Source organism: Macaca mulatta, chromosome 14 (assembly GCF_049350105.2).
Source record: "Macaca mulatta isolate MMU2019108-1 chromosome 14, T2T-MMU8v2.0, whole genome shotgun sequence".
NCBI classification, from domain to species: domain Eukaryota; kingdom Metazoa; phylum Chordata; class Mammalia; order Primates; family Cercopithecidae; genus Macaca; species Macaca mulatta.
Genome location: NC_133419.1, coordinates 101,225,866 through 101,250,933, shown reverse-complemented (window position 1 = coordinate 101,250,933; position 25,068 = coordinate 101,225,866). Strand labels below are relative to the sequence as shown.

The 25,068-nt window shown below is 35.3% G+C and overlaps 1 protein-coding gene across 1 annotated transcript in view; it reads right to left on the bottom strand.

Moving 5' to 3' along the window:
• The window catches only part of CNTN5 (contactin 5), a 1,035,741-nt gene that overhangs the window by 21,085 nt on the left and 989,588 nt on the right, over positions 1-25,068 (bottom strand). The window lies entirely within an intron of this gene.

Below are 25,068 nucleotides of genomic sequence, written 5' to 3'. Positions count from 1 at the left end.
TTTGAACTATCTATGTAAAATCACTTGAAACCAAATTAAAATCATTAAAAAGATATCAATAATTAAAATTAGAGCACAGCTTATCATTTTAATACCTTCATACAATTGTTTTCTTTGTGTATCACTTCCTATTTTATATATTTAAAATAATTACACTTTTTACGTCCTGCTTTCGTTCTCTTATATAGAAATATTTTCTTATTTTAAAAATAGCATTCTATCATATGTCTATGTAGCACATATTATTTAACCATTGTTGTACTGTAAAGCATTTTGATAGCCTCTAATTATTGCTCTTTTAATTAAAATGCTGCCATGGAAATATTCATATTGCTCCTTTAATTAAAATGCTGCTATGGAAATCTTCATATACCCTGTTTTCCACATATTAGATTAATTTCCCAGAATAGACCTCAGAAAGGAGATTATGGGTTCTAAAGTTGTAAAGCCAGAAGGTCTATATGTGAATTTTGCTTTTGGTATTTGTAAGCCACATATAACGGGACAAGTCAGTTAACCAGTGAATCTCTGCATCTTTATTTATATAACAGAGAAAATAGTACTTCTCTCAGGCTTGCAAATGATTTTTAGAGAGCTTCCCTGCTGTTCAACTGCTTGAACCATTATTTCTTGATATTTTAACATTTCTGATTTTTATTATTTGTAAGTATAATTTTTTATCCTTCATATTATTTTGGTTTTCTGATTTTTATCTCTCAAAAGTTATTTTTATTTAAAATTATAATGTACATAATATTATTATTAGTGGCAGACAGGAAGTATGAATTCTGACTCATCTAATAACTGTAGGAGAGTATAGAGACTAACCTAAATAAAGAGAATGGCTTTTTTTTTTTTTTTTTTTTGAAACAGAGTCTCACTCTATTGCCCAGGCTGGAATGTAATGGCACAATCTCAACTCACTGCAACCTCCAGCTCCTGGGTTCAAGTAATTCTCCTGCTTCAGCCTCCCGAGTAGCTGGGATTACAGGTGCCTGCCGCCATGCCCAGCTAATTTTTGTAGTTTTAGTAGAGATGAGGTTTCACCGTGTTGGCCAGGCTGGTCTTAAACTCCTGACCTCAAGTGATCTGCCTGCCTCGGCTTCCCAAAGTGCTGGGCAGGTGTGAGCCACCATGCCCGACCAAGGATGGTTCTTCTTAGTAGACACTCCATTTTTTCCAAAGCTGATTCTCCAAGATAATAATTATTTTAACTGTGCATATAGTATATTTGATTTTCTGGTGTGATGATTCTATGATAATCATGTCACACAATGCAGTTTCATGAGGTTATGAAATCTAAAACTCATGAGTTCTGCCATATGCAGCTGTTGATTACTGGGTGAGTTGTGAACTTTCCCCTACTTTTAAATTTTCATTCAGTCATATAAAACCATTGATTAGTTCTTCCTACGATTTTGTCTTTACCCATCCAATTTCTTCTTAAAATATTTTTTTTTGGAGCCATTTTAGAGTCACAGCAAAATTGAAAGGAAGGTACAGAGATCTCCCATATCTCCCTGACCACTACACATGCATAACACATCATCTTATCAACTTTTTATTTTTTTTTTTACTTGTCAGGTTTTAAAAAGAATTTCTAATTTTTAGTTTTCCATTTTTTTATTTCAATAGGTTTTTTGGGAACCAGTGCTGTTTGATTATATAGATACGTTCTTTAGTGGTGATTTCTGAGATTTTGGTGCACCTATCACCCAAGCAGTGTATACTGTACCCAGTGCGAGAACTTTTATCCCTTGTCACCCCCTACCATTCCCTCTGAATCCCCAAAGTCTAATGTATCATTCTTACAACTTTGCGTCCTCATAGCTTAGTTTGTACATGAGTGAGAACATACAATGTTTGGTTTTCCATTCCTGAGGTACTTCACTTAGAATAATAGTCTACAATTTCACCAAGGTTGCTGTGAAGCCATTATTTCATTCTTTTTTTTTTTTTTTAATGGCTGAGTAGTATTCCACAATGTATATACCACATTCTCTTTTTCCACTCATTGATCGATTGGCATTTGGGCTGGTTTCATATTTTTGCAATTGCTAATTGTGCTGCTATAAACATGTATGTGCAAGTATCTTTTTCATATCATGACTTCCTTTTCTCTGGTTAGATACCTAGTAGTGGGGTAGCTGGATCAAATGGTAGATCTACTTTTAGTACTTTAAGGAATCTCCACACTGTTTTCCATAGTGGTTGTACTAGTTTACATTCCCACCAACAGTGTAAAAGTATAACTTTTTCACCACATCCATGCCAACATCTATTATTTTTTGATTTTTTGATTATGGTCATTGTTGCAGGAGCGAGGTAGTATCACATTGTGGTTTTGATTGGTATTTCCCTGATCATTAGTGATGTTGAATATTTTTCCATATGCTTGCTGGCAGTTTGCATATCTTCTTTTGAGAATTATTCATGTTCTTTGCCCACTTTTTGATGGGATTGTGTATTTTTTTCTTGCTGAGTTGTTTGAGTATTTTGTAGATTCTGGTATTAGTCCTTGCTGGACGTATAGATTGTGAAGATTCTCTCCCACTCTGTGGGTTGTCTGTTAATCTGCTGATTATTTCTATTGCTGTGCAGAAGCTTTTTAGTTTAATTAAGTCCCATCTATTTATCTTTGTTTTTATTGCATTTGCTTTTGGTTTCTTGGTCATGAAGTCTTTGCCTAAGTCAATGTTTACATGGGTTTTTCTGATGTGATATTCTAGAATCTTTATGGTTTCAGGTCTTAGATTTAATTCTTTGATCCATCTTGAGTTGATTTTTGTATAAGGTGAGAGATGAGGATCCAGTTTCATTTTCAACATGTGGCTAGCCAATTATCCTAGCACCATTTGTTGAATTGGCTGTCCTTTCTCACTTTATATTTTTGTTTGATTTGTCAAAGATCAGTTGGCTGTAAGTATTTGGCTTTATTTCTGGGTTCTCTATCCTGTTTCATTGGTCTGTGAGCCTATTTTTATACCAGTACTGTGCTGTTTGGGTGACTATGGTCTTATAGTACAGTTTGAAGTGAGGCAGTGTGATGCCTCCAGATTTGTTCTTTTTGCTTAGGCTTGCTTTGGCTACATGGGCTCTTTTTTGGTTCCATGTGGATTTTAGGATTTTTTTTTTTTTCTAGTTCAGTGAAGAATGATGGTGGTATTTTGATGGAAATTGCATTGAATGGCTAGATTGCTTTTGGCAGTATGGTCATTTTGACAATATTGTTTCGACCCATCCATGAGCATGATGTGTTTCAATTTGTGTCGTCTACGATTTCCTTCAGCAGTGTTTTGTAGTTTTCCTTGTAGAGGTCTTCCACAGACTTGGTTAGGTATAATCCTAAGTATTTTTTTTTTCAACTACCATAAAAGGGGTTGAGTTCTTGATTTGATTCTCAGGTTGGTCGCTGTTGGTGTATAGCAGAGCTATTGATTTGTGTATATTAATTTTGTTTGCTGAAACTTTGCTGAATTCATTTATCAGTGCTAGGAGCTTTTTGGATGAGTCTTTAGTGTTTTCATGCATAGAATCATATAATCAGCAAACAGTGACAGTTTGACTTCCTCTTTACTAATTTGGACGCCCTTTATTTCTTTTTGTTGTCTGATTGCTCTGGGTAGAACTTCCAGTACTATGTTGAATAGAAGTGGTGAAAGTGAGCATCCTTGCCTTGTTCCAGTTCTCAGGGGAAATGCTTTCAAGTTTTCCCCATTCATAATATTGGCTGTGGGTTTGTCATAGCTGGGTTTTATTACCTTAAAGTATGTCCCTTCCATGCCAATTTTGTTGAGGGTTTCAATCATAAAGAGATGCTAGATTTTGTCAAATGCTTTTCCTGTGTCTATTGAGATGATTATGTGATTTTTAATTCTGCTTATGTGGTATATCACATTTATTGACTTACATGTTAAACCATCCCTGCATTCCTGGTATGAAACCCACTTGATCATGGTGGATTATCTTTCTGACATAAGGATTTTTGCATCTATGTTCATCAGGGATATTGGTCTGTAGTTTTCTATTTTTGTTATGTCATTTCCTGGTTTTGGTATTAGGGTGATACTGGCTTCATTGAATGATTTAGGGAGGATTCCCTCTTTCTCTATCTTTTGGTATAGTGGCAATAGGATTGGTACCAATTCTTATTTGAATGTCTGATAGAATTAATCTGTGAATCCTTGTGATCCTGGACTTTTTTTGGTTGGCAATTTTTAAATAATCATTTTAATCTCACTGCTCATTATTGGTCTGTTCAGAGATTCTATGTTTCTTGGTTTAATCTAGGAGTGTTGTATATTTCCAGGAATTTATCCATCTCCTCTGGATTTTCTAGCTTATGCAAGTAAAGGTGTTCATCATAGCCTTGAATTGTATTTTGTATTTCTGTGGTATCAGTTGTAATATCTCCTGTTTTGTTTCTAACTGAGCTTATTTGGATCTTCTCTCTTTTTTTCTTGTTTAATCATGCTAATGGTCTATCAATTTTACTTATATTTTCAAAGAATCATCTTTTTGTTTCATTTATCTTTTGTATTTTTCTGTTTTTTGTTTCAATTTTATTTAGTTCTTCTCTTGTCTTTGTTAATTCTTTTCTTCTGCTGGCTGTGGGTTTGGATTTTTTTGTTTCTTCAGTTCTATGTGGTGTGACCTTAGATTGTCTATTTGTGCTCTTTCAGACATTTTAATCTAGTCATTTACTACTGTGAACTTTCTTCTTATCTCTTAGCTTTTTTTTGTATCTCAGAGGTTTTGATAGGTTGTGTCACTATTATCATTTAGTTCAAAGAATTTTTAAATTTCCATCTTGATTTCATTGTTGACCCAATGATCATTGAAGAGCAAGTTTTTTGATTTCCATGTATTTGCATGGTTTTGAGGATTCCTTTTTGAATTGATCCCCAATTTTATTCCACTGTGGTCTGAGAGACTAGTTGATATAATTTTGATTTTCTTAAATTTACTGAGACTTGTTTTGTGGCCTATCATATGGTCTGTCTTGGATAATGTTCCATGTGCTGATGTATAGAATGTATATTCTGCAGTTGTTGGGTAGAATGTTCTGTAAATATCTGTTAATTCCATTTGTTCTAGGGTATAGTTTAAGTCCATTGTTTCTATGTTGACTTTCTGTCTTGACCTATCTATTGCTGTCAGTGGAGTATTACAGTTTCCCACCATTATTGTGTTGTCATGTATTTCATTCCTTAGGTCTAGTATTAATTGTTTTATAAACTTGGGAGCTCCAATGTTAGGTGTATATACATTTAGAATTATGATATTTTCCTGTTGGACTAGTCCTTTTATCATTAAATAATGTCCCTCTTTGTCTTTTTTAACTGCTGTTGCTTTAAAGTTTGTTTTCTCTGATATAAGAATATCTACTCCTGCTCGCTTTTGATATCCATTTGCATTGAATATCTTTTTCCATCTTTTTACCTTAAGTTTATGTGAGTCCTTATGTGTTAGACAGTCTCCTGAAGACAGCAGAAACTTGGTTGGTGAATTTTTATCTATTCTGCCATTCTGTATCTTTTAAGTGGAGCATTTAGGCCTTTTACATTCAATGTTAGTATTGAGAGATGAGGTACTATTCTATTCATCATGCTATTTGTTGCCTGAATACCTTGTTTTTTGTTTCTATTGTGTTAATGTTTTACAGGTCCCATGAGATTTATGCTTTGAGGAGGTTCTATTTTGGTGTATTTTGAAAATTTGTTTCAAGATTTAGAGCTCCTTTTAGCAGTTATTATAGGGCTGGCTTGGTATTGGTGAATTCTCTCAGCATTTATTTTTCTGGAAAAGACTGTATCTTTCCTTTGTTTATGAAGCTTAGTTTCACTGGATATGACATTCTTGGGGGATAATTGTTTTGTTTAAGGAGGCTAAAAATAGGACCCTGATTCCTTCTAGCTTGTAAAGTTTCTGCTAATGAATTTGCTATTGCTGTGATAGGTTTTCCGTTATAGGTCACCTGATGTTTTTGCCTCATAGCTCTTAAAATTCTTTCCTTAGTCTTGATTTTAGATTACATGATGATTATGTGCCTAGGTGATGATCTTTTTGCGATGAATTTCCCAGGTGTTCTTTGAGTTTCTTCTATTTGGATGTCTAGGTCTCTAGGAATGCTGGAGAAGTTATCTTTGATTATTTCCTCAAATACATTTTCCAAACTTTTAGATTTCTCTTCTTCCTCAGTAACACCAATTATTCTTAGGTTTAGTCATTTAACACAGTCCCAAACTTCTTGAAGGCTTTGTTCATTTTAAAAATTCTTTTCTATTTATCTTTGAAGAATTGAGTCAATTCAAAAGCCTTGTCTTTGAGCTCTGAAGTTCTTTCCTCTGCTTTTTGCTTCGATTGCTGAGATTTTCCAGTGCATTTTGCATTTTTCTAAGTGTGTCCTTGATTTCCAGAAGTTGTGATTGTTTTTTATCTATCCTGTGTATTTCACTGAAGAATTTCCCCTTCATATTCTGTATCATGTTTTTGAATACTTTAAGTTGTACTTCACCTTCCTCTGGTGCCTCCTTGATTATCTTAATAATTGACCTTCTGAGTTCTTTTTCTGGTAATTCAGAGGTTTCACCTTGGTTTGGATCCATTGCTGGTGAGCCTGTATGATCTTTCGGGGGTGTTAAAGAACCTTGTTTTGTCATATTACCAGAATTGTTTTTCTGGTTCCTTCTCATTTGGGTAGACTATGTTAGAGGGAAGATCTGGGATTAAAGGTTGCTATTCAAATTCTTTTGTCCCATGGGGTGCTCCCTTGATGGGGTGTTCTCTCCCTTTCCCTAGCAATAGGGTTTCCTGAGAGCTGATCTATAGTTAATGTTTTTGCTCTTCTGGGTCCAGCCACCCAGCAGGGCTACTGGCATTCTGGCTGGTACTGGAGACTGTTTGCAAAGAGTCCTGTGATGTGATTCGTCTTCAGGTCTTGCAGCCCTTGACACCAGCACCTGCTCTGGTGGAGTCAGTTGGGGAGTGAAGTGGACTCTGTGAAGGTCCTTGGTTGTGTTTTTGTTTAGTGTGCTGTTTTGGGGTTGGTTGGCTTCCAGCAAGGTTGTGGGGCTTTCAAGAGCACACAGCTTCAATCCTATAGGGAGGATGCAAACTTGCCCTAACGACACCTAGTTAAGTATTCAGGTTTCTCAGGCAGTGGCCAGGGCCATAGAACTCCCAAGAAATTATGACCTTTGTCTTTGGCTACCAGGATGGGTAGGGAAAGACCACCTGGTGGGGGCAGGGATAGCCGTTTCTGAGCTCAGCCTCTCTTTGGGTGGGGCTTGCTGTGGTGTTCTCTATGGTTCTCTATTGGTTCCCTGTCCAATAGAGTTATAGTCCCAAGGGGATTATGGCTGCCTCTGCTGGGTCATACAGGTCAGCAGGGAAATGGGGAAAAGCCAGCAGTAACAAGCCTCAACCTGCTCTGTAGTCCTAAAGGCTGGTCTCACTCCCACCATGCCCCCATCCAACAGCACTGAGTTTATTTCCAGGCAGCCAGTGACCGAAGCTGAGAACTTGTCCCAGACCATGTGCCTCCCCATTGAAAAAGCAAGAAGACTCACAGTTTTTTAGCATCTCAGGGAGCTTTCAGTGGCGATCCAGTTCTTTCAAAGGGACTGCAGATTCTCTCGGCTTTACTGGTATGTTCCTGTGGTAGTTCTTGGAGCAAAAGTTCACATGCTGCTCTGTCCGTCTGAATAGGAGCTGCAAGCTAGTCCTGCCTCCTATCTGCCATCTTCAGGTTTTTTTTTTTTTTTTTTTTTTTTTAGCAAGGTCTGATATGGTTTGGATTTGTGTCCCCATCCAAATCTCATGTAAAATTGTAATCCCCAATTTTAAGGTGAGGCTTGGTAGGAGTTGATTAGATCATGAGGACAGATTTCCCCCCTGCTCTTCTTATGATAGTGAATAAGTTTTCAGGAGATGGTGCTTAAAAGTGTGTGGCATCTCGCACCTGTCTCTTCCTCCTCTGGCTATGTCAGATGTTCCTGTTTCCCCTTTGCCTTCTTGCCATCATTGTAAGTTTCCTGAAGTCTCCCCAGCCATTATTCCTGTACAACTTGTGGAAATATGAGTAAATTAAATCTTTTTTCTTTATAAATTACCCAGTCTCAGGTAGTTCTTCATAGCAATGCAAGAAGGGACTAATACAAGGTCTCATTTTATTAGTCCTATATTAGTTCTAGGCTGGAGTGCAGTGGCATGATCCGAGCTCACTGCAGCCTGGATCTCTTAGGCTGAAGAGATTGTCCTACCTCAGCCACCCTAGTAGGTAGGACTACACGTGTGCACAAACACATCCAGCTAATTTTTAAAATTTTTTGGTAGAGACATGGTCTTGCTATGTTGCCTCGGATGGTCTAGAACTCCTGGCCTTAAACGACCCTACTCCCTTGGCCTCCCAAAGTGTTGGGATTGCAGGTGTGAGCTATCATGCCTGGCCTACTTGTTGGGTTTTAAAAATACAATTCTTAGCACTTATATTCAGTTATTTCTATATCTTTAATTGTACTCCATGATCACTGCTAACTCAACATTGTACTCCCTGCATTTAATACACACCACTCTATTTTCTGCTTTTATTAAATGTAGAAGAAAAATCTTTTGATTTTTGCATCTTTGAGAGTAATTTTGTCTTTCTACTAATTGGTTTTATTTTTTAATAATCAAATTTTTTCTTTCCGTTAATCAGTTTTATTTTTTAAAAATCAAAATGCATATTGAAATTTGATATTTTACCAGCTCTTGAGTTCTAAAAACTTGTTAATTCAACTGTTCTTTCGAAAATATTTTTTGAATATATATTATTTACCAAACAGTGTGCCTAGGGACAACTGAGAAAATCAATGATGAATCAAAATAGATGAAGTCCCTGCCCTCTTGGAGTTACAGTCTACCTAGGGCCGTATTGAATAAATGATCACACACCCAAATGTAAAACTGGGGTTTTGACCAGAGGTTTATGGGAAGCTACATATTGATACAGATCTAACTTGAGGGATAGGACTCAGTGGGCAGGGGCTAGTCAGGGAAGTCTTCACTAAGGCAGAGAGAGTTACACTGAAGGCTGAGAGATGATTAGGAGTTCAGCAGGCAAAGGGAGAGGGAAGGCAGAGGCATCCTGTGTGCAGTCTGGAAAGAGGGGGATGTGGGGCTGAAGACAGTGCAGTTAGGCAGATGTGGCAGGTGATCCGTGTGTGGTGCACTTGATGCTAGAGTCATAGATGGAGCCAGATCTTGTAGTTGGCCATGTTAAGGAGCTAGGATTAGTAAAAACCAAAAATGTCCCATGTGTAAGTGTAACACATGGAATGCTTTTAAGCAGGGTGAGTTTGGGAGTGTGTATGTGGCACCATTAGGTTTGTGTTTTGAAGAGATACAGCAGTATCAAGTTAGTTTTCATTTTAAACTATATAAATTAGATCCTTCTTTTGTTAAAAACTTCCTTTTGCTGAAAAGGCTTCCTTTTGCACTTAGAATAAATTCCAAACTTCTCACCATGGCTTGCAAGACTTTACCTGATATAGTCTCTATACTTCTGCAACCTCATCTTATATCTCACCTCACTTTGTCCACTGCCTTCTAGCAGAATGAGCCTCAAACATTGAATCACATTCTCAATTCAGAGTTTTTGAGCTTTTGGTGCCCAGTGAGTGAAAGCTCTTTTCACAGTTCTCCAAATGGCTATCTCCTTCTTTTCAGATACGTTTCAGCTTAACCAAGAAACCTCCTTGGCCATTTCTTTAAAGAAACCACCCCTCCCTTAGTCACTCTCTCTCACATCATTTTAATTTTTATTATAATTATTATTACAATTATCACATGAAATTATCCTAATCATGATTTCTTTATAGTAGCACATGGAGACACTCGATAATTTGTCTTACTGAATAAACAGTTGAAATATAAAGGGCAGATTGGAAACAGGTTAATGTAGATACAGCAAGAGCTTTTAGGAGATGCTGCTGGAGTCTCGGTCAGAAATGAGGATAGCTTAAACTAAGGGGATGGCATTGGATATAGGGATGTGTGTGGACCAAGAAATATTTAGAAGATAAAATCAACAGTCTTTGGTGATGGATTAATATGGGAGTGACAAAGATGGGGCTGTTAAGATTTTAATATTTCTTGACACATTGGAATTTCTCTATCTTAAATGCTGGAATTTTTTCCTGGGTGCTTTGTTTTTGAATTTTTGTTCACTTTTTTTGTTACTCATTTTGTTCCATATATTCTATCTTCTTTGCAGATCCTATTATGTACAATCCAAATCTATTCTGTTCTTCATATCTACCATTTTCTCTCACATTTTAAAATAAAATTTTATTGTTGATTTACTTTGCATTCTAGAATTATTTCTCAAGTTTGTACTCTGAAGCATTGGTTTGAATAGTTAGCAGTTCAAGTTTACATCTTACTGCTTCCAATGAATATTTTACTTACTTTGATTTTGATTTTCTTCCTACTCTGAGTTGCTCTTTAAATATAAAATAACTATTCTTTTTTATCTCATTGAGATCTAGAACTATATATTTAAAATTTTTCTTCTGATTTACACGAAAGTCTTTTCTAGGAAAAGGAATTCATACTAAAGCTAACCATTTGTTTCCTTCTTTCAAAGGTTTTTCTTCTATGATATGTTCTCTTCTTTCAAAGATTTTTCTTCAGTCTAATCACCTTTGTATCTTATCTGACTGATCTTCAACTGTTCTAAAAATGAGTTTAAGGATTATTTGAATGGTGAGACATCCATTTCTAGACTTTATCTCCCAGACCAGTAGTCTATGCTGTGCAGGGAGATGCCAGATTATTGGTTGTTGGTATAAGCATCTACTCATATTTTCAAACAACCTAAAGAAATCTACCCAGCTTTGGGCTGAAAACCAGAGCTTCATATGTATGAGTGCAGTTGCTTTGCTGAAGAAAAGATAAAGGGTTAGAGGCTATTTCATTGCTTGCTTGAACCTGGAAAATGGGATTTTGAGGCTGGGTCACTGCACAAAGATGAAAGGAAAGAAAAACCTAGAAACACTCTGATGACTTTGTTTTATACCACTTACTGTGATTGCAGTGAGGATTGTCTTTTCTGATGGTACTTTACAGGGGAATTAAGGAAAGTTGGTTTTTTATGCTTTCAATCAATTTACTATCATTCCTAACACAAAAGTGGCAAATAATTTAAATCGAGGATGAGAGGACAGATATTTCACTGATAGCATATTTTCACTACTAATTCCTTACCTTCAGATATATTTTGGAATATTATGACCTTTTTCCTAATGGTGGTTAAATTGCCTTTTACATTCCTCCTTTCTTATACAACATCAAAGATCAGACATGTCCTTCTACTAAGAGTTTCAAAATAGTATATGTAGGGAGCACATTTTCCATGAAAGATGCATTTGTTTTGATTGGCACAGTCCCTGCTTGCATCAATTTAGTTTGTCTCCAGTTTCCCAATCTCTTGAATTTAGTACTTGGTATAGTTATTACACTGGCTATTCATAATCAATACTTTGAGACATGCTGGCAGTCAGTATTATTAAATTGCATGCATATGAGTTACTTTGTGCCCAGAGGTAATTTTACCATAAAGGACGCAATTTAATGAATTACACAAAATAAATAAATGATGCTTAGTTAAACTTTTGAATATTTATGAGGCAGTTCAACAGTGATTAGATGATATGAGGTGGGAAAGTTTAAAATGCAGAAGAAACATAATAATGGATATCACTTACTGAATAAATTTGTATTTATTTTTCCTAGAAGCTGTCATTGCTGCATAAAGAAAATATACTGAAGAAGATTAGTTATAAATATAATTAAATATTTTCCTAACACATGTAGTTCAGTGTATGTCTTTTAAAAATATTTGTTGCCTTCTTCATTCTTTATTCAAACATTTTGAAAGAGAGCATATTGAACAGAAAAAATTCTAAGAGCATTTAATTACAACTGATGTACCTGAATATGTTTTGTGAGATGACTTGTAAACTGAGATAAGAAATTTTATTTGAGGAACGCAAGTCCTTTTGATTATTATAGCCAGAGAAACATTAAAATGAGACTGCAACCATGCCCCACTTCCCCTTTAAGCTATGTATTCATTTTGAAACTGCTTTCTATTGCCACAAGTAGCTACTAACTAACAAGGCCATATCAGACACTATAACCCTATAGCTTCACAATGTATAGCCATTCACTAATCAATGCTGTTTCTGTAAATGAATGAGAATTCCTGAGAGAGGACTTTGTATCAGCCCACCCCCTTCCCACTACTGCCCTTTTTGTGCCTTTAAAAATCTACTTGTTACTGCTACTAATCAGAGTGTATATTCAGGGCAACTTGAATCTATGCTCCTGGGTTGCAATCCTCAAACTTGACCCAAATAAACGCTTTATCTATATTTATTTTCCTGAGCTTTTTCCTTTTAGGTTGACATATTACAATCTTGTTTCATATATCTTAATTTAATGAAAGAACAAAAGGTTTGATCTGAAATACTTTCAGGTAGAAGAATATTAATCTTTAAAAATTACTAACTAGTTAATCATATTATATGACATGGTCTGTATGAGATGCTGGGAAGAGAGAATTTTAGAGATGTATAGCCTTAATAGATATACTGAAAAAAAATAAAAGCCAAAAGTCAGTGGTATATCCATCTAACATGTTTAAAATAGAGCAATAAATTTTAAACCTAAATAAAAATAAAGTAGAAAGAAGAATATAAAAATGACAGGAAGAACAAAAATAATTGGAAAAAGAAACATTAAGAAAATGAATAAAGACAAAGTTAATGGTTTGAAAAGATCACATATTTTGTAAACCTCTTCTAATCAAGAGAGATCAAAGGAGGAGGGAGAGATGGGGAGGAGGACATACAAACTGCTGATAAAAAGAAAATATCCCACAGATCTTAGAAATATTAAGAAAATGATGGAAATGTGGATGAGTAAAATGATTATACAAACTCTGACCCAAATGAGAATTTTAAAATCATGGCAAGCATCCAAAAGCAGACAGAAGCTAAAGGAGTATTTACTCTTGAAAATCTGAAACTGCAAAAATAAGAATTGTGAGTTTGTGGCTTATTTTGTTTGTGGATGTTCTTCAATCCCTCTGGCAATGGTGGCAAAAGATCGCAGCTTTATCAGTTGGAGTAGCAAAGGAAGTTTATCAGAAAGAGCAGTTGAAAATACAAAATAGAAATTCAGGAAGTGAGAGAACTGCAGGAAGGATAGGAGCCACAACCTGAGTATAAAGCCTGTTAAATCCTTGGCTGAATGATAAACTATGCTTGCTCAGAGATAAACATTGGAGAACCTAGTAAGTAATGTAGGCAGAGACCAAGAGAAACATTGAGGATAGAGTTATATTAGGTGTGTTTTTTTAGTTCGTAGCGTTTTACACTGAGTACATTTTCTAACCTGCATGTTCTCAGGAAGCAGAGAGGTGGCAATTTTTTAAAAAGCGTATACTTTAGAGATTTTTAATATGTTTTGTGAAACAGTATAATGGCTGACAGTTGCTTCAAAATAATATAGGAGATTGACTGGCATTACACACAAAACAGATTATTCATTCGTAATAGATGAAGGTAAATGTTAAGTTTGTAGAAATTCACTATACTCTTCTGTATATTACATTTCAGATATTTAAAAAAAATTTCATAACACAAAGTTAAAGAAATCTAAATTTAATACAGGATAAGTTAAAATGGCACCAAACAGTAAAATAGAGAAAAATCTAAGAAAAGACTTTCAAGACCTATATATTGACAAAGCTCAAAGAAGGCTTAAAAAAGTGGAATGTACCATGATTATGAATTAGGGAACTCAATATTGTAAAATAGATAATTCTCCTGAAATTACTTTGTATAGTGTTATTCATAACAGACCCAACTGGAAACAACCTTAATGTACGTCAATGGTAGAATGATAAATTACTTGGGGGGGTTACTCACACGATGTAGTTTAGAAGACAGCATTACCTACACTCACATGTTACAATATGGGTAACTCTTACCAACATAGTGTTGAGTGAAAAATACAAGACATAAAAAGCTCCAGATGATTTCAAAGACTGGTAAAGGTAAAAACCAGGTAGTGTTGTTAGAAGTCAGGATAGTGAAAGAGGAGGGAATACTGTCGGACTCATTTTACAAGCACAGCATCACCCTGATACCGAAGCCAGGCAAGGACACCAAAAAAATAAATAAATAAATAAAACAACTGTATGCCAATATCCCTGATTAATATGCATGCAAAAACCCTCAACAAAATACTAGCAAGGCAAATTCAACAGCACATTTAAATAATCATTTATTATTATCAAGTGTGGGGATGTAAGGATGGTTTAATATTTGCAAATCAATAAATGTAATACATCACGAAAGACAAAAACCATATGATCATTTCAATAAATGCAAAAAAGCATTTGACAAATTCAACATTTTTTCATGGTAAAAATTCTCAACAAATTAGGTATAGAAGAAATGTACCTCAACACAATAAAGGCCATAAATAACAAACACACAACTAACATCATTCTAAACAGGGAAATGCCGAAAGCTTTTCCTTTAAGGTCTTGAAAAAGACAAGGACGCCTACTCTTGCCACTTCTCCTCAACATAGTACTGTAGGTCCTAGCCAGAGCAAATACACAAGAGAAAGAAAGAAAAAAGCTTTAGAATAGAAAAGGAAGAAGTCAGTTGTCCCTGTTTGCAGGCAACAATCTAATATATAGAAAACACTAATGACTTTGCCAAAAAACTCTTAGGAATGATAAGCAAATTCATGAAAATTACAAGATTAAAAAAATACAAAATTTAGTAGTGTTTTTATATACCAATAATGAACTACCTGAAAAAGAAATCAGGAAAACAATCCTATTTAAAATAGCTACAAAAAAATAAAATACTTAGGAATAAGTTAAGCAAGAAGATGAAGGATTTCTAAATTAAAAACTATAAAACATGGATTAAAAAATCAAAGAAGACATAAATAGAAAAAAATCCCATGTTCATGGATTGGAAAAATTAATGTTAAAATGTCCATAGTATCTAAATGGATCTATAGATTCATTGTACTCTCTATCAAAATTCTAATGGCATTTTTTTTTACAGAAATAGAAAACACAATCATAAAATTCATAGAGAACTACAAAAGACCCCAAATAACCAACGCAATCTTGAGCAAAAATAATTAAAGTGGAGGTATCAAACTACCTGACTTCAAAATTTACTGCAAAGCTATAGTAACCAAAACAGCATGCTATTGGTATAAAAACAGATACATAGATCAATGAAACAGAATAAAGTGCCAGGAAATAAATCCACATATTTGTGATCAATTGGTTTTTGACAAAGGTGCCAAGAACACACAATGGGGAAAGGATAGTCTCTTTAAGAAATGGTTCTGCAAAAACTGGATATCCACATGCAGAAGACTGAAATTAGACCTTCAGCTTCCACCATATAAAAAAATCAATGCAAACTGTATGAAAGATGTAAACATAAGATATAAAACTGTAAAACTGCTAGAAGAAAATGTAGAGAAAAGTCCTATGACTTTGGTCTGGGCAATGAGTTTTTGGATATGACTCCAAAAAACACAGGCAACAAAAGCACACACACACAAACCAAAACCAAAACCAAACAAACAAACCCCCCAAAAACATGGGACTATATCAAACTAAAAAGTTTTTGCACAGCAAAAGCCACAATCAACAGAGTGAAAAGACATCCTACAGAATGGGTGAAAATATCTGCAAACTCTACATTTGATAAGGGATTAACATTCAAAATATATATGCAGCTCAACTCAATAGCAAGAAAACAAATTACCCGGTTAAAAAATGGGCAAAGGACTTGAATGGACATTTCTCAAAAGTAGAGATACAAATGGCCAACAGGTATATGGAAAAATGCTCAATCTCACTAATCATCAGGGAAATGAAAAGAAAAACCACAATGAGATGTCACCGCATACACATTAGAATAACTCTTATCAAAAAGTCAAAAGAAAACAAATAGAGAAAAGGGAACCCTCACCCTCCATTGATAGGAATGTAAATTGGTACGACCATTATTGAAAACAGTGTGGAGGCTCCCCCCACAATTAAAAATGGAACTACTATATAATCTGGCAATCTCACTACTTGGCATATATTCAAATAAAATGAAATCAGTATGTCAAAAAGACATCTGCATTCTCATGTTTATTGCAACACTATTCACAATAGCCAACACACAGAATCATATCTTGTCCATCAACAGATGAACAGATAAAGAAAATGTGTTATATAGACACAGAGAAATTATATTCACCATTCAACTATTAAAAAGAAAGAAATCCTGCCATTTGCAACAACATGAATGAATCTGACGACCATTATGTTAAATAAGCCAGGCACAGAAAGACAAATACCACATGGTCTTACCCATATGTGGACTCTTAAGAAAGTTGATCTCATAAAAGTGGAGAGCAAAATGGTGTTTATCAGGGGTTAGTATGATTGGGAGGGCTGGGACTGGGGAGTGGTTAAAGAATACAAAATTTCAGATAAGATCAATAAGTTCAACATTGTGACTATAATTAATAATATATTGCATTCTCTAAAAATGCTGAGAGTGGATTTTCTCACCTAAAAATGATAACTATCTGCATATGTTAATTAGCTAGATTTAGTCATTGTATGACATATATATATATACTTCAAAGCATGTACATGATAAATCCATTTAATTTTATCTTTAAGAAAAAAGGGAAGTCAGCTTGGAGCAGTGGCTCATGTCTGTAATCCCAACACTTTAAGAGGCTGAGGCGGGTGGATCACCTGAAGTCAGGAGTTCAAGACCAGCCTGGGCAACATGGTGAAACCCCATCCCTACTAAAAATACAAAAATTACCTGGGGACAGTGGCATGTGCCTGTAATCCCAGCTACTCAGTAGGCTGAGGCAGGAGAATCACTTGAGCCTAGGAGGTGGAGGTTGCAGTGAGCCGAGATTGCATCACTGCACTCCAGCCTGGGCAATAGAGCGAGACCCCATCTCAAAAAAAAAAAAAAAGGATAGTGTTGTTTTGGGATAAGAATTAGGAGAGTGACTGTAGGAGACCTGAATTGGATCTCTGGGGCTTAGTAATGTTCTGCTTCATGGACTGGATTATGGTTAGACAAGTGTATTTACTTCATAGTAATTCATTCAGCTATCACTATACGTTTATGATTTGTGTACTTGTCTGTATGCAGATGTAAAGAAAAAAGCCTTGCTCTTTGGAAAATAAAGTCTCAGCTATTTAGTAATTGGCATTTACTCAATTAGCAATTAGAATTCTTATAATGCTAAGTATATATTTTGTAAACCTTTTATTTTGGGTTCACCTTATACAATTTCTTCATTTCCTAGTTTATTAAGCAAGCCCATGTCTGTATCTGTCCAACACTCATAGATTTAGCACTCCTCTATCACAGGTACATTGTCAGGTGCTTAAGGTATAAACCCAGCTTTCAAAGGGAGAAGATTTTTTTCACAATTTAGAAATTTTTATATGGGCTGTTCTCAGAAAATTTCAACAAAAATGTGCAAGTATTTGTAAAATGAAATAATTTGTGCACTTTTCTGTGTGTAGATTTGTTTAAAAGCTCTGCCCTTTGGAAAATAAAGTCTCAACTCTTTAGTAATTGGCAGTTAGTCCATTAGTAATTGACATTCTTAGAATGTCAATTATAAATAAATGGCTATCAACATTTCTGATTCCATTTTTTTTTTTGGCATGGATGCTCTGCTTCTACAAATGTGCATTACATAATAGAGTGAAACTGAGGATGGACATTTGATGAACTCATGGATGGCTGGGTTTAGGAATTAGAAATCCGTGTTTAGAGGTGGTGCAGTAAATTCACATTCATGTTGAAGAGTGAAAAAAATGAGAAATACTTCTGAATATGATAAAACATATCATCAATACTTTTTTGGTTCCATTTGTGTTACTACAATATGTTCAGGAAAATATCCTAATAGTCTTGAAAATAAAATAGTTTATGTCAAAATTTCGTAGAAAAAAAATTTTAAAGTTGTTTGGGTTAGAGAACTTCAACCACGAAGCCACGCATCTAGAATCAAATGAAACAAAAACACAGTAAAGTGAGTAACTATTTTTGATAAAAATTATAGAGTTGTGTTTCAATAGGACAAGAAAAGAACAAGTTAAACAATGGAAACATTACTTCAATTTGCTTTTGATTTGATGATTTTCACAAAACATAATTTTTAGTTAGCCTCACAGTCTATGAAAATAAGCCAAGAAAGAAATCTAATGATAGATAAAAGCTATTTGATTTAAATGAGAGTCCTCAGAATTTCAGAAAAGAAAGGATAAAAATGGCATTTTATTTTTTCTTATTGTTTAGTTTTTTGTATTCTTACTTTTACGTAGTATTAATAAACAGCCAGAGAGGCTCTGTAAAATGGCTGCTATCCACATAGCATATGGAAAATAAAACAATCATTGTTAGCTTTCTGGTGACTAGCTTCATTTCAGCTTCTTTCTCCCCTTTAACTTGTATCTGAAAGTCAATCTTCACACAAATACATTTCCTCCCCTCACTATACAAATTAAATACAATCTGTCTAGCATGAGTTGTTGTCAGAGAACGGGGAGGCCCATTTGTTTTGTCTCCTACTCTAATGATTACAGTCAGATCATAAAATAAAGAATAACAACAACCTTGTCCCTTCTGCCCTGAAGAAATCCCTACCACGACTTCTTTTATAGAGCAAAACACAATTGGTGTCTTTTCAGTGCAATCAATAAGTGGAAATGGCTTTAGTGACATGTCTAAAATGAACTTCTGAGTTGCATATCCTCTGGAAGGTTTAAAATGAACACGTGAACCTTGTACGTAGCCCAAGCAAAGAAGTTGCTAGAGGTGCCTTTTAGTGAGTATTGTAAAACGGGACAAGTTGTTTTGTCTTTTTTTTTTTTCTTAATAATCACTAAAATGTTCAGAATTGAAACCAGGACACTGTGCACTTAAACTCATGCTGCAAAATACATTGTTGCTTATTGTTAAAATGAGTCCAGCTATTAAAAAGATAAAAATACAGTTAATAATTATCTTAAAATAAGGGATGAATGAATACAAGCACCATAAACTTGGCAATCATGGAAGACTTTGTTCCACAGGCAGAATATGAAATATAAATATTTTAAAAATTATGTCTACTGAAAATTTCATTTCTATTTTATTCAGTTAATATAACTTTTATTCGTTGACTTATTTGGAAAATTAAGGACAATTTCAGGACAGAAGCATATTCTCATTAAAACAGAGAAACTTACACCCATATAGGGCATTGGCACAAATTTATTCACACAGTTCGTTCAGAGGATCAGGATCCTAAGGAATCCTGGGATAATTATAGACACGAGAATTATATTGTTCCAATGTATTTCTTTTTTGTTTACTTTAACTTCCCATAAACCTCCCTCAATATTAGACTGTGAGCTTTTTGAGGGTAAGGACTAGATCTTATTTATATGTACATTCTCAGTGCCCAGAATAGTGCCTGATACTGAATAAATGCTTGATGAGTGAAGGAGTGAAAAAAAATGAATCATCCAACATTCCATTATCACAATTTACTTTGTCTGTTTTGCTGATCTGGGAAAATCAGAGAAATGATTATGAAATTTGGCCTTATCCTTTACTCTTCCTTCTTGCCAGAGTGGCATCTGCTCTGAATTTGTATGCGCATAAAAATCCTTTTATGTTCTGAAAAGCTTGAGGGACTCTGCTCTAGGATTCAGAGTTTACCATTCACAGGACACTTAATGCTGGTGGGTTCATAAATTCAAAACTGAACCTAATAATTTACTTGTATGCGCTAGTGACAGAGATGGCAATCCAGATGGGACAGTTATGGTTATTCATGAATCAAAGTTGTTCAATAAATACAGCCCACTTTCAATTTTCAATCATGCTGCATATCATAAGCTAGACATTTCACATCTCTCAGTGTCAGTGCTTTCTACATTTAGTCCCTGCTGCCATAAAATTTCAAGCTAATTCCATGCAGGTAACCAAAATTTACAAATGGGTGGTGCTAAGCAGATGCTGACAAAATTTCTCAAATATTTGAAACATACAAATAGATGGATTAATGTCTACATTTGGAATTTCATATTCTTTCTCTCATTTCTTCAGGTGGTCTTTTTTGTGAGGTAGTGCTGTCCTTTCAGGAGGCAGCTGGTTGAAAGGAAGAGACGCCATTTTTCTTTGTACAGTGGGGTTCTCATGTAGCCTAATTGTGACCTTTTAAGATGTCCACAGATGGATCCACTCAGAAACAGAAAGGGGTAAAATTGCTAAATTGTCCTCCAGCCTCTTACCATCGATCACTTTGTCTGGGCTGTTATCATTCTGACCTTGTCTTTTTGCAAAACTATTCTTACCATCTTAATTGCTATGAACATTCTATTAGATAAAGCAGTTCATCAGTTTAATAACAAAAATCAATCACTATTTGATTTGAATTGTTTCATGTACTTGAAAGTGTTGGGTTAGTTAAAAATGAAAATAAGTTTAAGTCAAAATGCTCGATTTATTATTTCTTAAACCAATTAAGCTGTAACGGAAGCTTCCTTGTGAAAGGCCAAAATGCCAAGTGTAAGTAGATTATTGACAAATGCTACCAGGGGAAGCCTCTGACTGAGATCCTTATTGATGTTCTACAGAAATGCATCAGGGAAAAGATTATCAAACCCAAGTCATCAGCAAAAGGAGCTACCAGAAGTTAGGATCAAGACCCTAGTTTAGGATTGAAGCAAAATACAAAAACTCGAGAAAATAGAAAAAGTCTCCATTGCTAGACTGCAAACTTCATAAGGTCAGGAACTCAGTTTTATTTATTGTTTCAGCCTGAATACTGCATCAAAACATAGCAGGTGTTTAATGAATACTAGTTAAAGAAATAAATGAATAAATAATTAACGAGATTCAAATGAAACATAAAGTCAGGTCAGGGAAATGTGAGATGGCGTTTGACTGTCAACTTAGGGTCAGAATCAGAGTCAGGCTGCAACCAAATCAGAAGAACCTGCAGTCAGAAGTGGGAAGGGAAAGCCTAATAGCAACTTGCAGGAGGGAGATCAGGTAAGGCTATGAGAGATTTAAGGACTTTATTGCCCTTAATGATGCCATCTTCTCTCCAAATGACTCTTGCTCAAGTGTAGCTTCCCTCAATTAGTAGAGAAGAAAATACAAAGATTTCAGAGACAAGTGAATCACAAATAGGTTCTGGTTTGATTATTTATTAAGGAAAATGCATTGAGGTGTTATTAGTTAATACCACACTATATATTCCAGGGATACAGTCATCAGTTTCAAAGTGGAACATGGGTATGGCCTTGACAGAAAACATATTCTAGAAGGAAATAAATCTGTGTACATGACTTCAGAAATGATATCTTGTTTCTTATTTACCTTCTCTATAATGCCTGGTACATCAAGGCAAACACTATGTTAAAGTCTCAACTTGACTTCTTTTCACTCTGTTTGTTTGAGGCTAAAAGAGTTTTCTGCAGTGGCTACTTCTGCTCACATTATAACATGCGGTGCAAAAATATATTCAGAGGTTGAATTTTACTCTTAACCATTTCTGATACCAACACTGGAGAGCTGTGATTCTCAACACAAGAATGAATACCAAAACCCCTTGGTGTCCTGACAAGATACAGGAAACTCCACATCAAGTAAGGTGCTGATGGGCTGAGAGCTCTGAAATGACGTTCCTTTGCCCTCAAACTATTTCCACCAACCATTCTTTAGAAGCAGTGGCATTATTAAGGTTACTCAATGTCTGTAACTTGAAGTTACTAATTGACAACATAAGGGATATTGATTATTTATTTGATTGTGGAAGTTGTCACCAATAACCCGTAAACCAAACAGGCACTTTTCCATCGTTATCTCACTTGATCTCTTGGCAGCATTAAGCATAGTTAGCCAGTTCCCTCTTTTTGGTCAACTCCTTTAGCTTTTTTGATGCATATGTGGTATTCCTGCTACCAAACTGATTTATTCTCCTTGCCAGTCTCCTTGCTGATTCCTCCTCTTCAGCTCAACTTCTAAATGCTGAGTGTTCCAGGACATAGCATAGCCCCCCTCATTCCCCTCCTCTCTACTTCTCTCCTCTCCTCTTGAAATTTTGTCCTCTGATGCTTTCCTATGGCAACATGGCTTTAAATATCACTTCTATAATGGCCACCTCTATGTTTTCAGCCTTGTTCTCTCAATTAGACTCCAAACTGGCATGTTCTACTGCCTATCTGACTTACCCTCTTAGATTTCCAATAGGCATCAAAAATTCAATGTGATTAAATAGAACTCTTGATTTCCTAGCTTCAAATCTGTTCTTTGTTCAGCTTCCTTCATTTTTTTTGGTAAATGTCACAATTTACCTATGTGACCAAGCCAGAGATGGAGGAATCATCATTTCTCTTTCCTCCACATCAGATCAGTCAGCAAATCTTGCCAGTCCTGCCTCTAAAATACACCTGCTTCTCTCCCACTCCACTGCTATGGCTGAAGTCTAGGCCACAATCGTTTCTTGCTTGGATTATTGTGATAACTCTTAACTGCAATTCTCTGACCTTTCTTTCCTCTCCCTTTCATTCTTCACATAAGAGCAGCCAGAGTGATTAAAAAAAAACACCCATAAATTGGACATTATGACTTCCCTCCTTAAATTGTCTCAGTGGCTTTCTACTGCACTTCAAATACAAGACAGACTTTTTTTTTTCATAATCCATATATCTATACATATCTTGTCTCTACCTAATCCTCCAACTATTTTAATTTTCCAGTGCTTCACTTTCTTTCTGTTCTCACAGGAAGCAGGTTTGCTATACTTTTGACCCTCCATGTGTATTGTTATCAGAGTTTATCTCGTTACTTATTTGTTTGATTTTTTAAAAAATTGTCTTCCCCCATTAGGATGTAACATTCATACGAGCAGAAGCTTATCTATCTTATTTATGTTCTGATTTGGGAAAAATAAGAGGGGCCGCTGAAAACACTGTCTTCTCTATTTTCAAAATGGTTCATAGTTAATGCTTTTGTAGTAGCTTGCTGTTTTAGACTTTGCAGGGAAAGTTAAAATTATGGCTAGAAAAGTGACTCATAGGACTGACATTATAAGTACATAAAATGTGAAACTGATAATTTTGGTTTTGGTGACAACTGCCCTTGTTTCAATATTTGTTTCATTGTCACCATGCTCTGAATTTGACCATTAGTAAATTTAGGTAGGATGGTGGTAGGGATAGAGTGAAAAAGAGGATAAAAGTAAGAAAAATTGTTAAGCTTTTTGGGTTCATTATATTTTAGTAATAATTAGGGAGATCTTTTACTCAGTGACATTTTTGATAGAGAAAAATAAGTGGGGAGAAGATGAGAGCAGTAAATTCCAGATGTGTTCGGTGAAGGACAGAGGCAGAACTCTCTTTCAAGAGAAAAAGTACAGAAAGGAGAGAGTAAGAGAGATTCTGAAAGTTTCACCTACATCATATTTAGTGTTAAATATACATGCAGCTATTCAGTTATGAAACAGTGTAAATCAAAAACAGTCTTTGCAGAATATACTTAAAATAACAGTTAATGTCATATTTAGCCGAAGTTTTAATTATGTTCTATTTATAAAAAGCAAAGAATTTCCAAATTAATGAGATATTGATTTTTATTTTCTGGTAACAAGATGCCATATTTTGAAACTACAATTTATAATGCACTATGAAATGGAATAGTTACTATGCCCATGAATTCTGTCCCCATTTTTTTGTATAAAGTCATTGTCAGAATTTTTGTTGATTTATTTTAATTCAGAAATCTGGTCATTATGATGATTGTTCCAGAATTTGATTCATTCTTATTAACGTTCTGTTTTTAAATATATTCCATTTTTGCTTGCAATAAGTTATTTTGAATGAAGCCAATCTAGTGAAAACATTGTGTTCTGATGGTCTTGAGTGTCACTCTTGAGTAATCTTGATCTTAACCTCCAGCCAAGCCTTCATTATCAGCATTCCATAAAATCTCTCTCATCAAAGTTACTTACAGTCTCCACATTGCTGTATCCATCTGGCAATCTCAGGTCTCATCTTTCTGAATTTCCCAGCAGCATTTGACACTATGGAACATTCTCTCCATTTTGAAATTCTTCTCTTGGCTTCTGCATTTCTTCAGTGTCTCCTTCTTAGTTTCTTCAGCCAGAACCTCTCCTCTCCTTTGCTGAGTTCCAAATTATGGGCCACCCCAGAGCTCAATTCTCAGGCACCTTCTTTATCAACCATTCAGTGATCTCAGCCAGTATATGCATAAAAACTATTTATATTCTGATGATTTCCCATAGTTATAGCTCCATCCCCAATCTTCCTCTTAACTCAAGATCCAAAACAGAATCCTTGATTTTCACTCTAAAACCCACTCTTCTTTGTGAGTTCCTCATCTCTGTGAATGACAATGTCATTTACCTATTTTCTTGGTAAATATCTCTGCAATTATCTTTGTCTCATCTTTTTCATAGCCTACATGTAGTTTGTGGTCAAATTCTGTCTCACTTCAATTCAAAATATATTTTAAAATGCCCACTTCTTATCAACTCCACTGCTACCACTCTAGTAGAAAGCAGCCTCATTGTCACTGAGGATGGAACAGCTGCCCCTCTGCTCTTCTCTCTGAAGAGGTCCTCCCCAGGGTCTATTCTCTACCTTCTAGATTGAGAGAGGCTTTACATATGTCAGATCTTGACTTGTCCCTCCCAGTTAGAAATACTTTATGACTTCTTACACTTTGGATGAAATCTGAACTTCTCTGATTCCTAAGACCCCAGAAACCTGTTCCTTGTCCTGATAATCTCTTCATCATCATCCTGCTACCACTCTCCTTGTGCTCCCTACTCTCACCAAAATTACTCACTTCCTGTTCTTTGAAGAAGTCCAGCGTGCTAGTACTTCAGAGCTCTTGAGCTTGCTGTTCTCTCTGCTGTCTC